Here is a 4835-nt window from a genome sequence, read left to right as displayed (position 1 = left end):
AAATACTACTCCAGGGAGGGCAGAGGCTTTACTTCACTGGTGCAGGTAAGAAACATGGCAGATGGAGACGTGTTTTCTGCATGACTTTGTTACTGCATTTCACTCCTATTTCTCTAATATGCTGTAGTATTATACAGAAAATCAATGCTGTCCAGTGGGTTGCTTTGCCTTTAAACCATGTGGGTTTTCTTTACATGGTTGACCCTCAGTGAAGTTCATTGATTGGATAAATGATTAAGGAGGGTTTACAGCTGCCATCTGTAGATTTGTCTCTTGGATTTTCTAGTCTACCACTGAGATACAGAAACTGGGGACCCAGTTATTTCTTTGTCCCATTTGTTTTTAATCTCCCTTTCTTTTTCCTTTTGCCTCCTTTCCGGACACTCTGATATTTTTTAAATTAATGGTGTTAAGCTATAGCTATTTTTAGTGGTTGTTGCAGATGTTTTATTTTTTTATTTTTGCAGTACTCAGTTTGTTTTATTAATATTCCTGGTTATAATTCTCCTAAATACATGTATATATCATTCAGCTTTAGTTTACAGTCTGATATATTGATAATTACTTTTACCCAGATTCTTTCTCCCTCACTGTCTGGAGTTCCTCATTTTTCAGAAGCTTCTGGCCCATGGTAGATTTCCACTGCATTTGGCAAATGAAGCATCATTCATCATGGTAGCAACATGGGACTGGACAAGCCGGTTAGGACAGAGCCTCGTTCACTGCAGGAGCACACTGTGACGGATGTGTGTGTTCCCTCGTGGATTCCAAATGACAGAACATAGGCAGCCAGCTGTCTCAGTAAGCCATCATCACTCAGGTTTTCCATCATTGCTTTGTGCAGCATGGTGCTAAGGAAGCCAGTCAACCTCCTTTGCTTAAGAAGCCTGCTGCATGAAGCTAGACAGAAAATGTGGGAATTGGGGGAGGGGGCTTAATAGGGAAGTCTGTGGTCTGTTGCAGCTGCTTTTTTAAATAATAAATTCATTTTTTATTGGTGTTCAATTTGCCAACATACAGAATAACACCCAGTGCTCATCCTGTCAAGTGCCCCCCTCAGTGCCCGTCACCCATTCACCCCCACCCCCCGCCCTCCTCTCCTTCCACCACCCCTAGTTCGTTTCCCAGAATTAGGAGTCTTTATGTTCTGTCTCCCTTTCTGATATTTCCTACCCATTTCATCTCCCTTCCCTTCTATTCCCTTTCACTATTATTTATATTCCCCAAATGAATGAGAACATATAATGATTGTCCTTCTCCAATTGACTCATTTCACTCAGCATAATACCCTCCAGTTCCATCCACGTTGAGGCAAATGGTGGGTATTTGTCATTTCTAATGGCTGAGTAATATTCCATTGTATACATAAACCACATCTTCTTTATCCATTCATCTTTTGATGGACACTGAGGCTCCTCCCACAGTTTGGCTATTGTGGACATTGCTGCTAGAAACATCGGGGTGCAGGTGTCCCGGCGTTTCATTGTTGCAGCTGCTTTAAAGTGGATTTCCAAGGTATTACATTCTAATTACAATTACTGTTGACCATTCACAGATTACATAAGAATCTTATAATAGTGTAATGCCATATATCTTATAATGTTTTATGATATTGTTTTTTTAAAAAAGATTATTTATATTTTGAAAAAAAAAGATTATTTATTTATTTATTTATTTATTATAGACACCCACACACACAGAGAGAGGCAGAGACACACACACACACACACACACACACACACAGAGGCAGAGACACAGGAGGGAGAAGCAGGCTCCATGGCGGGAGTCCGATGCAGGACTTAATCCTGGGACTCCAGGATCGCGCCCTGGGCCAAAGGCAGGCGCCAAACCACTGAGCCACCCAGGGATCCCCCTATGAAATTGTTTTTATATATTTTTATTCTATATATGTTATTATTCACAATTAATCCTATTATTTTTGCTGTCATGAGACAGTTGTCTCTTAGAGAAAATAAGAAATGATAGGAAAGTATAGGTTACACGTGTATCCACATGATTGCCAATTCTGATAATAATTCTTTTGTGTGTGTTTTCCTCTGGTATAATTTTCCTTTAGTATGAAGCACCTCCTTCAGCTTTTTTGAAGTACAGGTTTGTTCTATATGAGTTGTTTCAGTATTTATCTACATATATTTTTTCAGTTTTCCCCATTCAATTGTATAAAACTCTACTTGAAAAAAGGTAATATGATCAATAATAAAATATATTTAGCAATATCCAACCTCATTTTAAGAACTGAGAAAATTCAATGCCTTTGAATTATTTTATTTTTAAAATTATTAATCTGAAATTATTTCAAATATACATGATTTTCTTCCTTACCCAGATACCCCAACAGTTAGCACTTTACTACATTTATCAACTAATTTTTGTAATTTTATCTGTTATCACCTTTTTTTCCTGAACCACTTGAAAGCAATATGTATACAAGGTGCACACCATCCTAAACTCGCTAGTGTGGTTTTCCCTACAACAAAGACACTCTTACATAACAACACAGTGTCCTTTGATTTAGAAGATCATTATAGACACATCACCACTGCTCTATCCATAGGTCATGCTCAAATTTTTCAATGGGTCCAAAACATCTCCTCTTCCTTCCTGGTTGGGATTCCCCACCAAGAATGTATGCTGTGCTTTGTTGCCACGTCTCTTCCTTCTCTCGTCTCAAACTGTTATGATGACTTTCCTTTTCTTTCATATTCTCACCCTACTTTGTTCTGTTGACCCTCCCCTGGGTTTCTCTGGGCTTCCTCAAGACCAGACTTAGCTCACACTTCCTTGGCAGGAAGACCTGGGAAATGTTGCTATGCTCTTCCTGGTGTTTCACACCAGGGCACACATGGTGTTCACCCATCCCAACATTGCTGACCTTGATCACCTGGTCAGGTTGGCCAAGTCTCTCCAACTTATGTTTACCATTTGGTCTTTGTAACTGATTTAGCACATTATGGGGAGATGTCCTGAGATTGTCCCACTGTGCTGTTCCTGGTAACCTTACACTCACCCACCTTAGCTATGACAGCTGCCATTGGAACAATCAACAATACGATGGTTCTCTAATATTAGCCCTCAACATTAGCTGGTAGGAATCTACTGAAGGAAGAGGCTTCCCTTCATCCCATGTATTTATCTAATCATTTATTTAATCATTCATTCATTCATTCATGTCCAAAGGATACCTAAATTCCTGTATGATTCAATGGGTTGCATTGTGATGCAATTATTATATTATCATGTTAATGTCATCCCAGATTGGCCAGTGGAAGACCTGTATAGCTGCATGATTTAACAAAAGTATCATTGGGGCAGCCCGGGTGGCTCAGCAGTTTAGCGCCGCCGTCAGCCCAGGGCGTGATCCTGGAGACCCGGGATCGAGTCCCACGGTGGGCTGCATGGAGCCTGCTTCTCCCTCTGCTTGTGTCTCTGCCTGCCATTCTCTCTCTCTCTCTCATGAATAAATAAACAAAATCTTAAAAAAAATCATTTTAGGCTCATCTTATGCTGTTTCAAATGTAGCCCTGGTATCCACCACTTCAGAGAATACTGATCCCTTCAAATGGAGGTTGGTTGCTGGACGCCAAGACCTGCTTTTAGCTTTGCGCATTGCTACCAGTGTGCCATTTCTTCTGAGACTTCTCAAAAAAAAGCTCATAATTAGATTTCATACATGTGCACACGTGTGTAATGAACAATGAATTATTCACCTATGAGTTATTCACATTTGCATTCCTCCCATTCAGAACCAGCTCCTAGGATGCATTCTAGCTTCTCCCTGTTCTCTGCTCATAAATATTTCCTCCAACAGTGAGAACCTGTGCTACATTCACCTCAATATGTTTATTATTTGCTCAACATTTACATACATGCTTGAGGATCCCACTCATAACCACACTGAGTTCTCTGCCTGGTTTCCCTCATCCCTCTGGTACCCTCATGCAACGCGGGTTAGTTGCTACTGTTCCTTCCCATGGCTCCCCTACTTCCTCACCACCTGCATCTTTGGGTGTGTGGTGACTAAAATACATAATGCCACAGATGTTTTGCCTGCTTCTGTCCTCACTGCCCTGCATTCTAGAGGGCTTCCATGCCACCACCAGTGTGCCTCTGTGGTTCTGCCAACAGCATGGTGCCTGAGTGGGTTGGACAGCGGAAAAAGAGAAGGACAGAAGGAGGTGTCACTCTAACTGCTGAAAGTCTTTCTCACTGGATACAAAATTCTAGGCTGACTCATGGCTTCTTTCCTTTCATTTGCCCAAGATTGCACTGCTGGAGTGGCAGAACCAGTATTCAAAGATAGATGGGTCTGGTAGCCACTAGTAAATGTAGAAGGAATGATAGAATTAGAATATCATCAATTGGCAACCACCATAGAAAAAAATTATTTGATAGTGTTAATTATCTGGCATTTTCATGTGGTTAAATCCAGAAGGATCCATTTTATGTCAACCCTAATGTTGTTTTTGGTGGGACTTCATTTCAGTCCTCACATCTGGCCAGCCAGAGGCCATGACAGTTTCTGCCCTGACTTCCACCCACTCCTGTATCCCACACTTTACAATTTACAGAATGTGCTGCTTTGAACCATCCATTGACAGGGCTCAGCATTTTCATGTAGCCATGACAGGCAGGGTCTCTCTTGGTTCCACATATAATTTTACTGGAACCAGAGGCTTTAGCTCCAGAATCTAGTTTTGGCACTTGAGAGAGCCTACCAATTCAAACACCTCTGAGTCCTCTAGAGAAACATACATGGAGATCACTGAATCTGTGGCACAAGTAAATGACTTGTCTCATAAATATCTGCAACTGAC

The sequence above is a fragment of the Canis aureus genome, chromosome 1, assembly GCF_053574225.1.
Source record: "Canis aureus isolate CA01 chromosome 1, VMU_Caureus_v.1.0, whole genome shotgun sequence".
NCBI classification, from domain to species: Eukaryota; Metazoa; Chordata; class Mammalia; order Carnivora; family Canidae; genus Canis; species Canis aureus.
The sequence above is the reverse complement of the archived record's forward strand: the minus strand, read 5'-3'. Positions refer to the sequence as shown.